The sequence below is a fragment of the Prionailurus bengalensis genome, chromosome D4 (genome assembly GCF_016509475.1).
Source record: "Prionailurus bengalensis isolate Pbe53 chromosome D4, Fcat_Pben_1.1_paternal_pri, whole genome shotgun sequence".
NCBI classification, from domain to species: Eukaryota; Metazoa; Chordata; class Mammalia; order Carnivora; family Felidae; genus Prionailurus; species Prionailurus bengalensis.
The window spans coordinates 38579363-38601284 of NC_057359.1; the positions used below are offsets into that span (position 1 = coordinate 38579363).

At 40.5% G+C, this 21922-nt stretch overlaps 1 protein-coding gene across 20 annotated transcripts in view; it reads right to left on the bottom strand.

The window, feature by feature from the left end:
• Nucleotides 1-21316, bottom strand: part of MPDZ (multiple PDZ domain crumbs cell polarity complex component) — a 162605-nt gene extending 141289 nt beyond the window's left edge. For 9 of the 20 annotated variants that reach the window (XM_043566167.1, XM_043566180.1, XM_043566175.1 and 6 more), the window contains exon 1: nucleotides 20975-21188. The gene's annotated coding sequence lies outside the window, so the exon portion shown is untranslated. Of the gene's footprint in view, nucleotides 1-20974 lie in introns of all 20 variants that reach the window. The other 11 variants (XM_043566181.1, XM_043566170.1, XM_043566179.1 and 8 more) reach the window with 5 other exon arrangements.
• Nucleotides 21317-21922: the final 606 nt, after the last annotated feature.

The following is a 21922-nucleotide window of genomic DNA, read 5'->3' on the forward strand; positions in this document are numbered from 1 at the left end:
ACAAAGCATTAGAGACTTATAAATAGGGAGAACAAACAGAGGGTTACTGGAGAGGGATGGGCTAAATGGGTAAGGGGCATTAAGGAATCTACTCCTGAAATCGTTGTCGCACTATATGCTAACTAATTTGGATGTAAATTTAAAAAAAATAAAATTAAAAAAAAGACTGTGCAAGACAATGTATTAAGTTGTTAGTATTTGTATAAAAGGGGAGGGAAATGTTTATGTAAATAAAATTAATATATACATGTTTACAAAAGCACAGAATATTTCTGCAAGCTTTCCAAAGACACTAATAGTGGGATGAGGGACTAAGGGACACCGAGAAACTTATTTTGCACTGCATTTCTTTGGGGCTTTTAAAATTTTATATCAATATTAAGGTTGCCAGATTTAGCAAGTAAAAATACAGAATGCAAAAAAATTCAAATAAATTTCAAATTCAAATAAATTTGAATTTCAGATAAATAAAATAAATAATTTTTCAGTATAAGCATATCCTGCGCTATACTTGGCACATACAACTAAACAATTTTTTGATTATCTAAAATTCATATTTCTAGTTAGACATCCATTTTATCTGGCAATCCCACTTATACATATATTTCCTTAGGGGAAAATCAAGTTTTGAAAATCATTTTTACTTTAAGGCCTTTATGCTTCTTGCATAAATCTCTTTACAAATCTCTAAAGATTTGAGCTGGACCCAATGACTGTGCAACAACTAGTTGATAATACTAGTTTCAGCAGGGGATAAAAATCAGATCAAATTTGGTTTTACTTAGAAATAGGACCTGATTAATTGACTAATCATTTTATTTTTCAAGAAGTTGCACTGGTAATGTGTGGGCACAGATTGTATGCAGTAAAGAATCAGTGCTTCAGGCATAAAATAGATCTTTCTGTCCAATGCAGATTATATGGCAACTCACAAGTGAAAATAAGCTTCTGGCTAAAAATAACCCAGAAAGAGAAACTGTGCTAAACGCATAAAATTTTCTAGTTATCTTAAACAATTCAACCGTGAATGGGGTAAAACTTTATTTTTTATGTTTTGCTTTTAATCCCAGTTAGTTAACATACAGTATTATATTAATTTCAAGTGTACAATATAGAGATTAAATAATTCTATACATCACCCTGTGCTCATCATGACAAGTGCACTCTTCATTCCTCATCACCCGTTTAACCCATCCCCCCCCCCCCCCCCCGCCGACTCCCCTCTGGTTAATCATCAGTTTGTTCTCTAGAAGAGTATGTTTCTTGATTTGTCTTTTTTTCCCTTTGCTCATTTGTTCTGTTTCTTAAATTCCACATATGAGTGAAACTATACGGTATTTCTCTTTCTCTTATTTCCCTTAGCATTATACTCTCTAGCTCCATCCAGGTCATTGCAAATAGCAAGATTTCATTGTCTTATGGCTGAATAATATCCCAGTGTGTGTGTGTGTGTGTGCGCGCGCGCGCGCGTGTGTGTGTCTCACACCTTCTTTATCCATTCATCAATCCATGGACAGTTGGACAGCTTCCATAATTAGGCTATTTCATTATAGTACTGCTATAATCAGCCAGGTGCATGCATCCTTTCAGGATTAGTGTTTTTGTATTTTCTGGGTAAATACCCAGTAGTACGATTGCTGGATCATAAAGTAATTCTATTTTTCACTATTTGAGGAACCTCCATACTGTTTTCCACAGTGGATGCACCAGTTTGCATTCCCACCAACAGTGCAAGAGGGTTCTTTTTTCTCTACATCCTCACCAAAACCTGTTGTTTCTTGTGTTGCTGATTTTAGCCATCCTGACAGGTGTGAAGTGATACCTCATTGTAGTACTGATTTGCATTTCCCTGATGGTAAGTGATGATGAATATCTTTTCATGTGTCTGTTGGCCATTTGGATATCTTCTTTGGAGAAATGTCTGTTCATGTCTTCTGCCCATTTTTAATTGGATTATTTGTTTTTAGGTTGAGCTTTGTAAGTTGAGTGGGGTGTTTAGGTTGAGTTTTGTAAGCTCTTTATTTTGGGATACTGATCCTTTATCAGAAACATCATTTGCAAATATTTTCTTCCATTCTGTAAATTGCCTTTTGTTTTGTTGATGGTTTCCTTTGTTGTACAGAAGATTTTTATTCTGATGATGCCCTGATAGTTTAATATTGCTTCTGTCTCCCTTGCCTCAGGAGACATCTAGGAAAAAAGATGCTCTGGCCAAAGGGGTAAACTTTAAATGAGCTTGCTGCAATGCTATGTGGCTGGTCACAGTCACTCAGCATCTATTTACTGCACACAAATTTAGCATCTGTCTCATTTACAGTGGCCTGGGCATTCCTGAAGGGAGCAGACAAATGCAAGGCTGTAGTCATTAGCAGGGAGTCTGTCACAATGTCAACTGGCCATGAGAGCAAACCTTACACATTCACATTCTAGGGTAAGGTTACTGAACGAGGACTCCAAAAGCACAGAAACATCACCCTACCCACCAATGTTAGTGCACCCATCCGACAGAAAACACTCCACCTCTTCTTAGTATCTGCTCGTTTCAAATTCCCCTTCATTTCCATAGGCTTGATCAAAAGGCATTTGTGAACAAAATTTTTATTTTCAAGTTCACATTTATGAATCTTTCTGAATTCCTTCGATAATAATAGAATTTATTAATTCCATTCTGTTCCCCAGAATCAAAGGAAATCAAGTATTAAATAACCTTGCCTTCCCAATATACTTGAAATGCTAATTGACAGTCCTGTCATTCCTTTATAAAACAGAAAGATAAATTACCTGTCCAAAGTGAAACATGCTAAGGGGATCACAGGGCAAGAAAAGAACTCAAATTCTGTTTTTTACCAATTCAACAACACATGGGGCACCTATGTGACTGCCATGTTGTTGGGTGGCAGAATTGAAAAATGAAGACATGATCTGGGAACTCATGGGCCAAGCGAATAGAAGAAAAAAATAATAAGCAGACGATTAAAATACAAATGACAAAAGCAGGGCACCAATCCCAAATTAAAGAGAAAGAGAAGGCTTCCTGGAGGCAAAGAGCCCCACACAGAGTCCTGAAGAACAAGTGGGAGTCAGGGTGAGAGTCATGACTCTCAGGCCACACAGAGGCAAGAGCACACAGCTCCTTCTGCGCACTGCAAGTAGTTTCTTTTAATGTTTGTTTGTTTATTGAGACAGAGAGAGAGAGAGAGAGAGAGAGAGCGAGCATGAAGGGAGGAAAAGACAGACGGAGAGAGGAGAGAGAGAGGATCCCAAGCAGGCTCCACACCGTCAGCATGGAGCCTGACATGGGGATTGACCAAAAAAACCGTGAAACCATGACCTGAGCTGAAATCAAGAGTTGAACGCTTAACTGACTAAACCACCCAGGTCCCCCCATTAGTTCCTTATACGTGGACTGGGCCTGGAGAAAAGGAAAAACAGGTAATAAGGCTAGAGATGTGGGTACAGGCTAAATTGCTACAGGCTCTGCATACCATTCTTAAAGAGTTCAGAACTTTAATTTTGGTTTTTAGGGTTTTTCATTTTTTGTTCTTGTTTTTGAGAGAGAGAGAGAGAGAGAGAGAGAGAGAGAGGAGAGAGAGAGAGAGAGAGGGGTTGTGAGAGAGAGAGAATCTTAAGCAGTTTCCAGCCCACCATAGAGCCCAATGCAGGGCTCAATCTCATGACCATGAGATCATGACCTGAGCCAAAATCAAGAGACAGGGCACTTAACTGACTGAGCCACCCAGGCGCCCCCAGACATTTAATTTTGAAGTTTATTTGGTATAGTGGATGACATGGTCAAACTTAGTTTTAGAAACATCACTGTGATAATGGTGTGGAAGACGTGTAAAAAGAGAAACTGGAAACAAGAAAGCCAGGTTAAGAGGAATTTTCAAAAACAGACATGAAAGTGAATAAATGAAAACGAGAGACAGATTCAAGAATTAATGAAAAGCTATAAGCAACAGGACCTGGTAATGTGGAAGCAAGGACGATGAGCCTAGGATGAACCCCACATTCCTGCTTGAGCTTATGACTGGATAGGAATATCAATCACCAAGATACAGAATATGAGAAGAGGGTGTGGTATGACTGTTCCAGAAATTAAGATGGGTCCTGACCAAGAGTTTAAAAGGCTGAGTTCTAGTACTTTATAATGCTGCTATCAACTGAACTTATCCCCCAAAATTCATATGCTAAAGTTGTAAACTTCAATGTGATTGTATTTAGACGTAGGGCTTTTCGGACATACTTAAGGCTAAATGAGGTCATAAGGGAATGGTCCTCATCCAATAGAATTAATGGTCTTAATAGAGGAAGAGCTATTTATCTATCCCTTTTTCCCTCCCTCTTTCCACATGCAAGTACCAAAGAAAAGGCATGTGAGGACACAGTGAGGACGTGACTATCCACAAGCTAGGGAGAGTTTTCACCAGACACAAAACCCTACTAGACCTTGATGTTGGACTTCCTAGCCTCCAGAACCATGAGGAAGTAATTTCTGTTGTTTAAGCTACCTAGTCTGTGGTACTTGTTATGGCAGCCCAACCTAACTAATACAGATTTCAACCTTTCCACTGCCTCTGCTCCAAGGAATATGCTACTGCACACTATTCTACATTCTTCTCTTCCACCCATAACCAGGAGAACAAGGGTTGGGCTCCTCACTTGAGGGAAGACAATCTAAGTGCTGACCTGAAAGGCAGAACTGGGCTACAGTCTCTCTCTTGGGAACTGAAGAGAAACACTGAGAGAATAAACGAATAGTGAAGTTAGAGTTGAAAAGATAAGAGGATGAATAATTTAAAAAAAGGCTAAGATAAAGCACAAGCCTTAGTGATAAGAGAACAAAACAAATGAGCTGACAGAGACATAACACAACTGACATGAGAGTGACAGGTATTCCTTGTGAGATCCAACACAGTCAATGAGAGGTAAACAGAATAGCTGGTCCATAAGATGCACAGTCACTGACATTCATTCTTACTGTGAACCTCATTTTGACAGAAATAATTTGTATGAGATTCTGTTTGTCCCATTCAAATACCTACCAATCACAGCCTGTTTGGGTACAGCATCACACTATCACACCCCAAAAAAGCAATCCTTCCAAGCATCCTGCTTAAGAAGTACCCTTGCTCCTTGAACTACTTCATTTGGACACACTAGTTCCAATAAGAATTCGAGGGAGCTTTCAGGCAAAGGTAAATTTAGTAAGACCACTGAAATAATTAAGAATCTTACAGGGGGGATAGTTACATCAGAAAAACAAAGTATAGGGAAGCAGCTGCTATGGCAGGTGAATAAAATACTATGAAGTATTCAGTTTTGTTTTGTTTTTAATTTTTTTAATGTTTTTATTCATTTTTGAAAGAGAGACACCAAATGTGAGTGGGGGGAGGGGCAGAGATAGAGGGAGACACAGAATCTGAAGCAGTCTCCAGGCTCTGAGCTGTCAGCACAGAGCCTGATGCGAGGCTCAAACTTGTGAACCACAAGATCATGACCTGAGCCAAATTTGGACACTTAACTGACTGAGTCACACAGGCGCCCCTGAAGTATTCAGTTTTGACCAGAGCCTGAGCAAAGCCACCAGGTTCCAACCAAACAAAACAAATCCACTGTTGAAAAGGCATATAAGATCTAATTGACAAGGCTTCATTTTATGAATACCTTACTAAATGGGAAAAAAACACAAATAATTAAAATATTTCTGGCTTCAAAATTCTAGTCATAGAAGAATAGAAATATTCACTTCGAACTCCACTAGAAAAATAAGCCAAGTATGCATGTTAAAAGATTTAAATTAACAAAAAAAAAAAAGAAAAGAAAGAAAGAAAGAAAAGAAAGAAACCAGAAATGGATATAATTTATAAACCAGGAGAAAAAAGATGCAACAAAGAATACTCAAGCAATCTGAAAGAACTTGGGAACAGAGGGGAAAAAAAAAATGAAAAAAGGGAAAATCATAATAGTCAATAAAAAACACAAAACAAAGGGACTAAAATAAATTCAAATATTTGTATTCACAATAAATATAAACAGGTTAGATTCACTTATTAACAATAAATTCACAATCTGGGGCACCTAGGTGGCTAAGTCAGTTAAGTCTCCCATTCTTGATTTCGGCTCAGGTCATGATCTCACAGTTTGTGAGATCCAGTCCAGCATCGGGTTCCACACTGACAGCATGAAACCTGCTTGGGATTCTCTCTCTCCCTCTCTGTCCCTCCCCAGCTTGCACTCTCTCTCTCTTTCAAAATAAACAAACAAACAAACAAAAAGGAATCCAGATTTCAAACATGAAATTTAGAGTTGCAGAAGAATTTGGCATTGTTTACCTATATTAAAAAAAAAATATATATATGTATATATATACACACACACACATATACACACACACACATATATACATAAATGAAATAACAATATATGCTTACATATAAATATGTATACATACAGACTTTCATTATATTCAACAATGAATTAAAAGGGCACATTTTAAAATCAATTACAGTATAAGTTACTTTTAGGTGTAGACAGATAAAAATGGTAGTCTCAGATCACAGAGAGATCCAAAGGGTGCCTTAGCTTTCTCTATCTTTTAAAAGAAACTATACTTTTAAAATATTTTTAAAGTATATATGTAAAAAGTACCCAGGTTGAAGTATTTATGAATAAAATTGTGAAATGTCTGATTTACTTCTAAAAAATGAAAGAGGACAAAAGCAACAGGACTGGCCATGAACCAAAGGCTGTTGAAACTGAATGATGGACACGTGAGGATTCTCTATAATAATACTTCACTGTAAAATGTACATTTGAAAGTTTTCATAATAAAAATTAGAAAAACCTGGGCAGTAACCATGTTAAAATGTTAGTAACTAATTTTGGAAAATAGAACTACAGAAGAGTATTTCCTTTTTTATAATTCACAATGTTTTTCAAACCCTTCATTCTTGCTCAGGAAAAATAAAAAAAGATTTCACCTCAAACTACTAAGTTACTTAGAAAAAAAATGTCATTGATAAATGCTGCCAGAAAATAATTGTCGCAGGGTGTATTATTACTTAACTCCCATGAAAGGAAATGAAATATTCTGAAAAGATTTCTTCAAAAATTAGTATCTTGTAAAGAATTTTCATTTTTATCGTTAAAAATAAGGCTTTTGAGGCACCTGGGTAGCTCAATCGGTTGAGCTTCCAACTTCGTCTCAGGTCACGATCTCGCAGTCCGTGGGTTCAAGCCCCACATCGGGCTCTGTGCTGACAGCGCAGAGCCTGCCTGGAATTCTCCCTCTCCCTCTCCCTGACCCTCCCCCACTTCACTCTCCCAAAAATAAATAAATCTTTAAAAAAACAAGTGTCTTTATTCTGATTTCCTGATGGCTACTCAGATGCTAGTTTTACCAGTCTGTTTTAGTAAGAGCCTTACTAAAGGCAAGTGAGAGCCTAGTAAAAGCAGAAGCTAATGGCTGTGGATTAGCCCACTTTGTGAGAGAGAGAGCAGCAGGGCAGGAAGTGATGAATGACCTTTGCTGCTCTACTTCGGAAGGCATATACAGTGCAGATGCAAAGCCCCACCTTTGGAAATGATGGGTGAATCCAAGAGAGTACACATAAATATAAGTCCGTTTCAAGTAAGAGAAAACTTATCTTTCATGTATATTCAAATGACAATTCAATGTAATAAACAGTCACGTATCTAAGCTAATACTATAAGAGAGAGAAACAGCAAATTAATCCACAATCACGCAGACATACATAAATCAAAATCATTACTTTGACCATGAATCCACATACTTTAAACAAGTTTTGGTGAAAATAATATCGCCTCATTCCTTTTCACAGTAATTTCCTAACAGGGCAAAAAAACCTACTGAAAAGGAAAATACACATAATACAGAAATTGGAATATTTTGTTACAGGTAGATTTTCACAGTATAGTTACACTAACAAACATGCTGATTAAACTTCTTTTGGTTTTGAAAGTTATTTCCTTTTATCTTTAAGACCGTTGGCTGGCAGTAAAGGGTTCATTATCCCTTCAAAAAGTACGCACATTCTATCCTTAACTGCAGATTCCCTAAAGCACATACTTACTTTATAAAGACATTTACCAGATTCATAACCACTTCCAGAATTACACACTTAAATCATATTTTGTGATGCTTTTGAGTTAATTTCCCCTATTTGCTACACGCACCAAAGCAGGAGTCCAATGCTGGTGTTGAAAGGAATGTCAGAAAACATCCGGCTCAGAGACAAGACAAGCAGAAGCTCACCTCACGAGGAGGGGCTCCACAACAAATCAGCAGTGTGTCTGGGATTAGAGCCTCAGGCTGCCTGCTACTATTATTCAGCTGGTTATCTGAAAGGCCGAACTTTCTCTTTAAATGTATCAGACACATCAATTCTGTCTGTAATCTACTGTATTATATTTATTTCCTTTCTCCTCACCCTCACTCATAACTTCACACACACACACACACACACACACACACACACACACACACGAGAAATACGGACTTCACAATACCTGCTCTCTGGGGACCCATTTTCACATAGTTTCCATGCATACTGTCCTATCTTAGTACATCCCCAGAAGGACAGCAGCCCTCCCCCCAAACTGTGAACTCACCCCAAACATGGTGACTCAGGGAAAAGATTTAGATGCTTCTGAGAATGCACATTCAGCCCCTTCTGTTTCTCACTCCCTAGTTAAACTCAGAGGAATTCGGATTGTTGGGCAGTCTGCCACGATTTGCTACCACATTTTCAGTGTTAAGGACCAACATGCAACAGGCCAGCATATTTCTTGGACAGAACCAGACCGGAGGACCCCTCCAAGGGCTGCCCTTGCAGGAGAACAACAACGGGTCGGCATCAGACTCCAGAGGCAGGTACTGCTCATAGAGCACTCACTCCAGACACAGAATTTTCTTGAGGGAAACCAAAAATGCACAGAAGGATTAACTTCAGGCCACAGAATTCTCAGGTGCAATTCCTGAACTGGCAACATTAATCCTCCAGGGAAATTACTCCGGGTTCCTGCCTCCTGCCCTTTTGCCTGCCTGGAGTGAGGCAATTCTCCAGTGGACCCGAAGCAAACTGTATCCTTGGTGCTTAGAAAAAGCATGGATACTCCAAGTGTCCCCATGGGACCCTGAAACACAGCCCACAGCTGCTGTTAGGACTTGTCAACTGCAGGAGGAGGTACAGAAGTATCTGTCATTTCTCAGCTGCCCTGTCAGAGACAGGACTTTCATTGAGTTTGTGAGATCTCAATGACGATACCCAGGCAGAACAATATACAGCTTTGTCAGCTGTGACTGAACAATTCCTCAGGGTAAAGCCTTAAAGGACAGCATAGAGATGTTTTCAATGCAGACTAAACTGCAGAAAGGCAGGGGCAGGGGAGGAAAGAATATTATAACCCTACTGTTTCAACTTCGCTCCCCACCCAACTACCTCAAGTTCATGCTCTTCAGCCAAGATCCATTTTCTAGGGCTTTTTCCCATCACTTTTCAAATAACTCTACTTCTGCCATTTCCCCATTGTTGTCCCTTATGGTTTCTTCTGTTTGGGAATCTTTTCTACAAAAATTAGGAGGACTGCAATCTATCATCATATCGCCTACTTGGCTATCACGAAGCTATAGATATTTTTATCCTTCCCCATCAATCAGTGCCTCCTAAATTCAGTTTGTGGCCCTTATGATCTCCCCCTGTTGAATCTGGATATGAACAGAGATAAAGATTATAAACTTTACTCAGAAAAGGGCAGGCTCAAATTTCTGATAGGAAGTCCTCTGGGAAGAGAATGGCATATTGGAGGGATATTTAATGTGGCTTCTCTTCTCTCCTGTACTTTGCTTGGGGTGACTAGTAGTCTGCATCCCCCGGTGGCCTGGTTTCCTGGTCTGCACACAGAAGTACCATGTGTGTACTGAGAAGGGCTGCTGAAAGATATGCTTTCTCTGAGCCCATTTTTGCAATTCTTTTCATGAACCAATTCAGAACCCTTAAATTCAGCTGAAAGAAGAAATCAATGTATGTTTTTGCAATTATTAATGCAGCATTTCAAATATCTTATCTGAAAACATAAGAAAATTTCCTGAGTTTTTACTCTTTCCATAATATAACCTGCTAATACCACATTTTACAGATGTGGAAGTAGAAAGTCAAAAAGATTACTTTCTCAAGGTCACATAACTCAGACTTTTACTAAGCAATCATATTTCGATAGCCACTATTATGTAGGGGTACCAAAAAGTCTATGTAATAAAACATCAACAATTATCTGAAACTATCAATCAAAAGTAATCTAATTCAGCTACAAGAGGATTTGGGGACAGAGAAGAAGAAAGAAATAATAGGCTTAAAAGCCTTATTCAATCTGATTGGATGTCTGTTAGTAGCTTCCCTAAGTAACAAAGTGTTTAATTTTCCATGTCATTTTGCTGATTAAAAAAAAAAAAACTTTATTCCTCAGGTATAAATTGACTACCAAATACTCCCTTCAGGAGGCAAAGTTTCCAAACATATATTCACCACTGATGTCTAAAATGTAAACTTGGTTGTAATCCATAAATTAAAGCAATAACTTGTTATTTGGGGCCTTTAAAAATATGCTATTCAGTAAAAAATAATAATAAAACTGCATATAAGAATTGATTGCTATTGCATCTACTATAACAGTAATTCTCCCAGGGAATTAAATAGTCTCCATGAGTGACTATTTTTGGCAATAAACTAACATTATGTCTACTGTAGGAAATGAAACTATTTATGAAATAGCTTTCCTGTATCCCTGTCTTCTTAAACAGAGCATATGTGCTTCACACACATACATTTCCTTTAACCCTACCAACAGTTTCATATTAGATACACACATTTTTAAATAAGAAAATTGAGGCTCAGAAAGATAAAGTGTTTCCCCGAACCTGATGAAGCTCGTAAGCAAGAGAGCTGTCATTTAAAATGAACCCAAGTCTGATCTGATTGATATCTGACTGATATCAAAACTAAGACCTTTCTACCTCATAGCTCTGTGCTCTAATAAGACTACTGCAGATAAGAAAATAGTTATTTACCTTCAGATTATGTAGCCCCAGGCGCCTTTACTTTCAGAGTTCCCAGAATACTTTACAAAGCTCACTTACAAAACCACTATACCTTTTTATTAATTGTAAGATCCTGAGCTGCTATTGTAAAGTGGACATTTACAATAACGCTCAAAGGGACTGGAAATAATAAGCAAACCAAAAGCTACTATTATTATTTTGTTTTCTATTAGTGTGTGGACGCTAATCTCTCCATTTTGCTACTTCCAATTTTCTATCAGATTAATCAGGTTTATTAAATCAGTAACTCTTTAACAAATGAAAATCCAGCATTTCTGAACTGGGATTTGCAAAGCACAATAAAGAAAGCACACAGCTTTCAGGACATTTCTTTCCCCATTGCTGAAAACTATACACACTTTTGTACTGCTGAATATCCCCCAAGTCACCCCCAACAATACTTCAAAGAAGTCGAAATGAATCCAACCATTGCAAACTCAAATTCAGCTTACACAAAGAACTGTCACTTAAGAGTATTATGTTGTCTTCCAGAGAAGACAGATGGAGAGAGAACAGGTCTGATGTGTGGCAAGACAGAGATAAACAAATAGGGCACGAACGGAATAAAAAATAATGAGGTGAGGAAGCTAAAATGGAGAAGAGATAGAAAACACGGAGGGGCAGCAAGATAATTTACAAAACTCTGAGAAAATTCCTTAGCATTCACTAGCCTAATAGGAGGTGGAACAGGGTGTTAACGGAGATTCCAGACGCACAAGAACTGAATCACTTCCCCCACCAAAGTGAAATCTGATCTCAAAGGAAAAACTTCAACTCTATTTTCTGCCACCAACCAAGTAATCATACACAGTAACAATCATTAAGTCTGAGTCACTTTCCGTGTAACTAGCTTGTCAATATCCCGTAAGATAAAGTGTGTGAAAGTATAGAGAAAATGAAAAGTGCCGTACGAGCATTACGCATTATTATTAGCATCAGTATGGTTAACTGATATTGTCCTAATTTTAAGAAAATTAGCAAAAGGGCGCCTGGGTGGCTCAGTCGGTTAAATGTCTAACTTCTGATTTGGGCTCCGGTTATTTTCTCACAGTTCGTAGGTTCAAGCTCCACATCAGCTCTGTGCTGATAGCATGGAGACTGCTTGGGATTCTCTCTCTCTCTCCCTCTGTCCTCCCCTGCTTGTGTGCATGTGCACTCTCTCTCTCAAAATAAATAAGTAAACATTTAAAAAAAAACAAGAAAATCAAAGCAAAAAAATCTATCTGTGTGTGTGTGTGTGTGTGTGTATCCACACATACACACAGCATTATTTCACCAAGTTTTAGCCACACACTTATGTTCCCCTAAACAGACTTAGCATGAAATATTTGCACAGGATCCTTCCATTCTCAAATAAATAGGCACTCTCACATCTTATTTTGTATTCATAATTTTGTTACGTTTTTATTCAAGAGGACCTCCCAAAGTCTACAAATTGTAAGCCCCCACAATCTGTATCTGCCTCTATCAGATGGACAGATAACTAACTTCTGAGCTCTCGATTTAGTGGAAAATAGTTAAATAACTACACTGCAATGGGATACGCTAAATTCTGTGAGAGTATACTGGAATCCAATGCTCTCAGCATGCATTAGAAAGAATTTGGAGATGTGACATGTGAACTGTCCCAAAGAAGGCACAACCTAGGAGTTCTGCCTAGAAGAGGCAAGGGCATGAAGAGGGAAGGGCATGTCTTGCTAAGAAAGAAACCACAAAGAAACCAGAGAATTTAAATGACAGGAGTTCTATAGTACAGGGCTCCCAAACTAGACAGGAGCCAGGAAAGCGATGTTTCAAGCCTCCTTGGGCTCTTGCCCTGCAGGTGAGGCAGTGCATATACATAGATACCCAGGACTGGGGGTGGGGCGGGGCAACTAACATTCATTTCCTGGAAAAACAATTTGGGTAATAGGGTAAGTAACTTATGAAAAAGACAAAGAAATAATGATAGCATAATCACGTTAGGCTGTTAAAACAGACCAATAGAAATATAATACAGGCCAAGATTAAGGCAAAGACCAGAAAAACAAGGAAATATAGACACATTCATTAGAGGGAAACGAAAAAATTCAATGACCACTAGATGTGTTCTGGGGGCAGGCAGACTGAATAAGTAACAGCAATGGAAGGTGACTCGCAATGTTTCTAATTTGGGAAACCAAGAAATATTGGGACATTGTTAGCTTAAACAGCAGAAAGAGAATCGTCTTCTACTTTTTAGAGGAAGGGGCGGAAATACACTCCTGTGAACATAACCAGTTTGAAATGTTTCTAGAAAATAGGAAACATTAGAATTTAAGCTCTATGAGGACAGGAATTTTTGTTGTTGCTGCTGTTGTTTTCGTGGTAGTGGTGGTCCCTTCTTTTCTCAGGGCTATATCCCCAGAACCACAAACAGTGGTGGGCTCGGATTAGGCACTAACTAAATATTTGTTGAAAGAATGAATCAACTACACATGTGCATCTATGGAGAAAAGAACTTGGAAGACCTAAGAGTAGGTGATCACTAGCCTCTGGGTGTCGCTGAAGATAAAAGACATTAGTCAAGAAGTAGGTAGGGATTAACAAGGAGAGAGAACTAAAGTTGGAACCCTGGGGAACATGAACATTTTAAAATATAACTCAATATATAAGAATTCTTTTAGTGGTAAAAATCAACTAGAAATAAAGACCCTTCAACAAGAAAGTGAACGAGGATGTTCAAAGAGGAAGGGAGGAAGGAAGGAAGGAAGGAAGGAAGGAAGGAAGGAAGGAAGGAAGGAAGGAAGAGAGGGAGGAAGGAAGGCAGGCAGGCAGGCAGGCCGGCCCTTCATGCTCTATCACTCTAAGTACCATATGCATAAAGCACCTATTATGGCCAACACACTAGGCAAGGTTATATGTGATACTGATATAAAATAAAGCTTATTTTGACCTCACTTTGATTACTTACAGAAGATAACCTTAGTAAGATCAAATTAAAAACAGGGTGAGATCAAAGTATTTTTTTAAGCAAACTCCACACCCAACGTGGGACTCAAACTCACAACCCTAAGATCAAGAGTTGCATGCTCTACCATTGAGCCAGCCAGGTGCCCCAAATCAAAATATCTTAGACATCAATAATCATCTGTGAGGTAAATTAAATATCCTAGCAGAACTGGGGCACCCAGGTAGCTCAGTCGGTTAAGTATTCCACTTCGGCTCAGGTAATGATCTCATGGTTGGTGAGGTTGATCCCCACTTTGGGTGAGCTTGAGACCCACTTCAGGCTCCGTGCTGACTGTGGGGCCTGCGTGAGATTCTCTCTCTCTCTCTCTCTCTCTCTCTCTCTCTCTCTCCCCCTCCCTCTCTCCCTCTCTCTCTCTGCCCCTCGCTCACTCACGCCCATTCTCTCTCAAATAAATAAAAATCCTAGTAAAATCTTTATTTCTTCAAAAATGAAATAAAGTCTACATATACAGAAAAGAATATATTTAAAAAATATAAAATCAGCTATAATCCTCTCTTATTCACCTCCAAACCAAAACAAATTCACCTTCAGATAATTTGTTAATTGAATATGTATACAGTCAAGAGGAAAACAAAATTTGTTCATAATAATAAAAGCAATGTATTACATAATTGGAACTAAAGAATGGCTGGAGAGAACCTTGTATTGCTCTGACAGCAAAGAGATGTCATGGTCTAAATCAGCAGATAAGCCTGTCAGTGGTAGTTTACACTGCTGAGAATACACTGAGGAAAGTCAGCAAAAGAGATGACAATTTACATCTTGCTGGCAAGATTACAGGTATTTCAGATTAGGGAAAATTATACAAAGAAATCCAAATTCATATGAACCTATCCAAACATGAAACTTAGCCATGTAAGATACATAAGCATGGACCAATTCAATCCCCTAATTACTAATTGACAGAAAACTGTTAATAGGCTACACTATTTAGTTACTACATATAATTCCACAGGACTCACTAGGGCCATCCTGACAACTGGTATTTTCTCTCTGAAAACATTTTAAGAGGTCTTATTTTCTCTCAATAAACATGACTATTTGCTTCTTAATTAACTCAACCACAATTTAACTACATTCATTAACAGTCTTTTACTATGGTACTCAAAAGACTGTTAACATTAAGATTATAAACCAACTTTTACTTTTGTAATAACCCAGAGAACACATCTGCCTTAAATGTTTGAGTTTTGCTTTGCTTTTGCCACTTAATTTCAATTAAGTGACTAAAATTAAGAGACAAACATATAAATGTTAAAAGCGGCCCCCAAAATCCGAGTGATGCCAACAAGAACAACATGTTTTCACAATATAATGATCATCCTCTCTCCAATTCTTGGTACCTTTGACGATGTTAGTTGTAACATGTACTGAATGGCAATTACTTAGATAATTTAGGCACCAAATTACAACTTAGCAAATTTACTATATGATTGTCACATAAATCTATCCCAAGAAATCACATATAAATTCATCAAAAACTATAAAAACTACAAAAGATATGCAAATAAGTCAGGAGAATTAGGCAAGCAGTATTAAAGTTTTGAGCTCAATACTGAAACTGACTTCACAAAGTAGGATACATAGGCTTGTGGAAAGCCTCAACACTCACGTGACCTTTTTTTTTTTTACTTGATATCTTTAAAGACTAGAAAAATTTTTAATCTCTATTTTACAATTGTTAGTTTTTTTTACAAAATATGTAATTTACATATTTTGAAATCTCAAGTAATCTTATATAAGGGCATTTAAATTTTAAGTTTATCCAAAAGAGGCATGAATTTAAGAGTCAGTAATACTGTCAAATACAAAAGTCTAACAAAACAAAGTCAAAACCAACAACAAATACAACACAATGAATAAAGCGCAGGAGAATTCTAAACTATTTTTTTAAGTTTATTTATTTGGAGAGCAAAAGCTTAAGCACCTGAGCAGGGCAGGGGCAGAGAACAAGAGAGAGAATGGATCCTAAGCAGGCCCCCCACTGTCAGCGTGAAGCCCAAAGAAACCCTGAAATCTTGACCTGAGCATAAATCAAGAGTCAGACCCTTAACTGACAGAGCCACCCAGGCAACCCAAAACTATTTCTTTAAAAAAACCTCTGAATGGTATATCCATTCAGTAGGATGAACTAGTACTCAGCAATAAACAGTATTAAACTATGAAGAGAGGCAACATGGATGAATCCCAAAACACAAAGCAAAAGAAGTCACATAAAATGAGAGAATATCTTGTATGACTGCATTTATGTAAAACTCTAGAGAATGCAAACTACTCTGTACTGACAGAAAGATCACTGGTTATAGGAGATGGGTAGGTAGGGGGGACAGGGAAGTTTTATAAAGGGCCATGAGGAAACTTTTGAGGGTGACGAATATGTTCACTATCTTGATTACGGGGATAGTTACACGGGGGCCAAAATTCAACAAACTGCACTTTCAATACATGCAGTTTGTCACATCAATTACAAATTACACATCAATAAGAAGGAACTAATGTAATGAATGCTCTGTCCAAGAAAAACAAAGGCCAGTTTCTCAGTGAACACCAGAAAAAGAAAACAAGTGGCTTCTGGCTTCCTCAAATAGCAGTTTCTCTTTCTTCCCAAACATCAAATTACCACAATAACACTTAGACTCACACAACAGCCTCCTACATGTCCTCCCTCCTTACCCTAAACCAGTCCATTCTTCAAGGTCACCACCAGCTTATAGCCTAAGGTCTCTCTTAGAAGTTTGTTATGTGCTGAACTGTGTGTCCTTCTTCCCACTGCCCCAAAAGTCACGTGTTGAAGTCCTAACCTCCCAGACCTCAGAATGTCCTTGTATTTGGAGACAGGGTCTTTAAAGAGGTAAAATTAAATGACATCATTGGGGCTCCCCTAATCCAGTATGACTGAGAGACACAGGGAGAAGATGGCCATCTACAAACTGCCAGGAAGCAATCCTATGTTGATCTCCAATTTCTTTGAAATCCTGTAACTTTAACATGTGTAAAACTTTCTTATTCTTTCCTTTCTTTGTGTGACTACTTTTTCGACCAAGACAGTAAGCTTCTAGAGCAGTATCTTGTTTGACGTTCTCCTCAGTGCTTAACCCAATGCAACATGCATCCTAGTCCATCTATTATTATCTACTGAACAAATAACTACCTCAGATCTTCCCAGAAAATATTTCACAGGAAGGCAATGGATTATTTAAGTAGAAGTAGTTCTTCATCTCCTTATTCGCCCACACAGAACCCCACTATAATTATTTAACCATAGTATATCAACTTTACCATACTAACCCTAATTTACAAGAGCAAATAACACCTTTCTTGTTATAAATAAGGGGTTGATAATGTACATAACAATGTAACAGTACCAAATGAATTCCTACTTTACGCCAAATGTACTTTAAAAGCACATACAGCTGTTTGGGAAACACAACGATGACAAAATATATCATCAGTCATATGTCCCACTAAGAATTCTATGGGAAGTTTTCTGCCTCTTCATTTTGAAGTACAGGATCTCTCTCTGGCAGATGTGTTGTTTGCTCAAGCATGTATGGGGACATTTCCAGTCCAACACATCAACTTTGCTTCAAGATATTTTATGAAATTCACCAAGTACTTTGTACATATTATAAATGTACAAAGTGGAACCAACCTGCAACTCAACCTAAGAGAGTCAGGTTAAGATCTCAGACTTGGAATGTAATCTGAACAAAATAATCTGCCTTTAACTCAGGGCAGTTAGTTATCTTCTGTACAATTCACTGCTGAATGCCAGTTTCTAAATCCCTTAATCTTAACTCTAGACAATGGGTCCACTTCTTCATTTGTAAGGCAGAGCCTCCACACGCCAGCAGCTAATGGGTAAAAGCCTGAATCAATGCAAACTTACATTTCAAGGATTTCCACAAATCTCTCTGAGTACTCCCACCTTGCAGTGAGACAGTAAACTCTAGGGACAGCCTCCACTCCTTCATGATATATGTGCATTTCAAAGGTATCTGAAATGCAAAGAAGTCTTTAACGGTCAAACAGGGCAATGTCTATGTAACAGGAATTTGGAGCACACTAAAAGCTGCAACTGACATCTTTCCCTGCCTAAGTCAAAAGCAACAGGCTCAGGCAATAAAAGGAAGAAGTATGGTAAAGCGAGAAAGAAAACCAGAAACGAGACATGGGAAATGGAAAGAAGAAAGACCAATGGGGAGCCAAAAACAAAAAAAAAAAAGAAAAAAAAAGAAGAAGAAGAAGAAAAGGAACACGTGTTAGAGGCATGTACACATATGATCAATCTCTTAGTAATACTGAGAATAAACTTCATCATTTTTTGTTTCAGCAAATGTTTGGGAAGGAGGAGTGAAGAGTCAAGCCTCCCCAACAAACTGGCGTTGTCTCAAGTGGTAACTTCCCTACAAAAAGGAATCTATGATGCGCCCCAGCCTCTGCTGGTCTCTACCTAAAAACACAAAACTATAATTTCAACCTGCTCAGGTAGCAGGGCAGTAAGATGTCACTTGTACTAACTGCAGAACACCCTGATAATTTGGCTATCTATATTAAAGTAACTACGCACACAATTTTTGCCAATCAGAAAACCCACTGTATTCTAGATTCTGACCCAGAGCAATACTGAAAGGTTAAGAAATCTTTTTGAGAGTGAAACTTGGAAATGAAAAAAAATCCAACACATTAACTTAATCTGACTACTGAGGAAAAGTCAGACAGTTCAAGGGATACCAGAAACAGAGCATGAAAGGCAATGAGATTAGACAATGTACCCATCACAAGAGGGAGCATTTAAGCAACACTTTTAAAGGCTGCTCTGCGTTGACACTTTTTTCTGTAAAGAGTAAATATTTCATACTTTGAAGTTTATACATCTATGTCTCAACTATGCAACTACTCAACTCTCCCACTGCTGCTTTGAAAACAGCCACAGACAGTAAAAAATCACCATACACGATTGGAATGAGTGAGGCTGCGTGCCAATAAAACTTTACCTATGCACATTAAGATTTGGTTTTCACATAATTTTCACATGACATATTATTCTTTTGATTTTAATTTTCAACCATTTAAAAACGTACAAATGATTTCTAACTCCTACACTTTATGGGTAAAAGCAGGCTGCTGCTGGCCATTGTGGCCTATGGCCCTTAAGTTTAGAGACCTCAGCTTTAAAAGACCCTATTATGAACTCAGGGCAGAGATAGAGCCCAATCCAGATAGACCTGCCCATTTGCAAACTAGCTTATTAGCTAGCTGGAAATCTGAGGATCCTTGACAAGACTATCCTCACCACTCTCTAACCCTCTCATGCCCTCTTTCAGGCAAGGGCACAGGTGCACCCATCCAGAGTTTTGCATTGAATTAGAAGTTCAAACCTAAGAACTTGGAAGTTTTGTCGGTTTTTTACATGTACCAGGCGCTAAAGCATGTATTATACAAATTTAGCTGACTCCACCCTCTAAAAAGGTTCATTGTAGTCACCTATACCCGCATTCAACATATAAAAACTCCCAAGCCCCAAACCATAATCTCATAAGTTTTTAAGATAATGCCCCCGCCCCCACTCCATAAAAGGTAACCTAAATGAGCGATGTCTAGGGAAACACAAAAGGTATATTTACACCACGGCTGTGCACCAAAGCTGGATGACAGCATCTAGACACTTTTCAGATTCTTCCTCTCTGGACATCTAAGGAATATGGAGAGTATTCTTTCTAGGCTGAAGTCATGGTCCTCTTATCTGATGCTACCAAAGAAACCCTAGCCGCCACCGGCACCCTCCCCACACAAGGCATGTAGCGCCCACGCCCGGGTTCTTCGCCAGCTGAGCAAGCTCTGCAAGCCCCGCCCGCTTGGATGGAGACGTCCAGCCGCCCCCGACTCGCCCCCAGCCACTGCGCAGCGGCGCCCACCCCCCAGTCCCCCGCTGTCGCCTGGCCCCTCCTACGTTAGGCAGTCCCAGCCTGAATTCCCATGTGATCGGCAGGAAAGAATAGCCTGGCCTTTGGGCCTCCGCAAGGAACGCAAGCAAAAATGTACACCATCACCACCCCCGACACACACTCTCTCTCTCACACACACACACACACACACACACACACACACACACACAACTTCCAAGACACAAAGCATCTCCCAAACCGCGCTTCCCGAGAAACATCCGGCTAGGAATCGCAGACAAAGGGGCCCAAAAGACGCGGGGTAGAGAAAGAGGGTGACGAGAGCAAACTGATCCCACCATGGGGGGGGGGGGCGGCGGCGGATGAAAGGGCACACGATCCGCGGGGGGTTGGGGCGGGTACCAATTAACGGAGCTCTGGGGTCCCGACGACTAGGCTGGAGACGCCACTCCGGGGGGCCTTTCTCCCCACCCGCTACCCGCCTGGCACAGCATAACGCTAGAGGGGACGTCCGGCCTGGACCGCGGCCACACCAGCGGCGAGCAACAGGCTACCGCGCCCCCCCCCCCCCCCCCCGAGCACTGGCTCGCGCGCCAGGCCCGCGGTTCCCCTTCCTGGCACCATCCTCGGGCCCCTCCAGGCGAAGAAAACGAAAAAAAACTTTTAAACCGTTTAGAGTAAGCGAGGGAAAAGAGGGGGGTGGGAGGGCTGAAAGGACTGGGACTAGCGCTCGGGGGCCATGCAAACAGCGAAGGAAACTTCCAGACCCCATCCTTTTAAAGAGCCGGAGAAGCCGCGGCTTCCCGGTACGGCCCGGCCGCGCGGGGTGGGGCGAGTGCACCCCGCCCGCCGCCCGCCCCGCGCGCGGAGCCCCCGGCGCCCGCGCACCTTCCCGGCCGGCGCGCGCGCGCAGAGCGCGGGGGCGCGCTCCGGCCTCCGGGCCCGGGCCCCGCTTACCCGGCTAGCGGCGGCCGCCGCGGGCGGGGACGCAGAGCGGGAGGAGGGCTGGGGAGCCGGGGTCGCCGGGGACTCGGGTGCCTCGCCTCGCTCGCGCTCGCCCTCTTCTCTGCTGAAGTAACGGCCCGGCGGGGAGCTCCGGGATAAACGCGCACAGAAACTCACGCGCGACCGAGAAACTTAATCCCGCCCGGCCGGCGGCGGCCCGACGCCAGTCTCGCGCTCCGCCGCGCCCCCCCCCCCTCCCGCGCGCGCCGCACTTGCGCCGACCGGGACTGCCGAGGAGGAGGCGGCGGTGGCGGCGGCGGCGAGGCCGGAGCTGCCGGGGCTGCGTGACGCCTGCGGCCGGCGGGGCGGCGGGCGCGCCTCGGCCAATCAGGGGGCGCGGCCCAGCCCGCCGGTCCTGGGGTGCGGGGAGTGGGTTCCGTGCGGTTGCCTGGGGAAATACTGAGCGCCCCGTTAGATGGGAATATCCAATAACAAGGAATAATTATTTTGGTCAAGTGTGGCCCGTGCAATGTTTGGGACATACGAAACATTTATACTAAAAAATTATTCATTGTTTATCTGAAATTCGAATTTAGCTGGGCGGCCTGTATTGTCGTTTCTAAGTCTGGCAACCTGTGGGAACTGGTAGCCTGTATTTATAGTTTTGAGGTCTTAATTTTTTTTTTATTTTTATATTTTATTATGTGGACTGCCTTGTGGATGCCTTCTATATGGGTAGCTTAGGTAAGTGGTATGGGATGGTGACGAGAAGCGCTTTAATGAGGCATGGGGCGCGGAGACGAATAATCTCACATTCTAACTTTCAGAACTTGGTGTGCTTCTTAGACATCCAATTAACAGACAAAAGCAGTAAACATCAAAGAAGGGTTCAGAATCGCACGGTGCCAGGAAAAAACCTACTCATTTCTATTTTGTGCCATTAAAGGATGTTTCTGATAC